We start from the raw sequence: 317 nt of genomic DNA, 5'->3' as shown, positions 1-317 counted from the left end.
GCGGGCGCAGCCCCGCCGGGCATCGCTCACCCTGGCTGTGCTGAGGCCTCATCCTGGCTCTCCGTGGTGCTTAGCGAGCCGCAGCCGCTGGGTGAGGGTGTCTTGGTTCTCCAGAGAGGGAGGACGGTCAGGAGTGCGGCAGCCAGATTCCTGGTGCACACTTCTGAGCCAGAGGACTGCTCGCTGTCTGGGGGCCTCCTTTCCCAGGGGAAGGGTGGGTTTTGGGGTCTCCCTGTCGCACAGCCCCTGGGGGGAGCTGGCAGGGCCCTGCCAGGGGGGTGTCCAGTCTCCGAGCGGTGCTGTTTGTCTCTGGGCAG

Source organism: Merops nubicus, unplaced genomic scaffold (assembly GCF_000691845.1).
Source record: "Merops nubicus isolate BGI_N331 unplaced genomic scaffold, ASM69184v1 scaffold31510, whole genome shotgun sequence".
NCBI classification, from domain to species: Eukaryota; Metazoa; Chordata; class Aves; order Coraciiformes; family Meropidae; genus Merops; species Merops nubicus.
Note: the sequence above shows the minus strand (reverse complement) of the source record.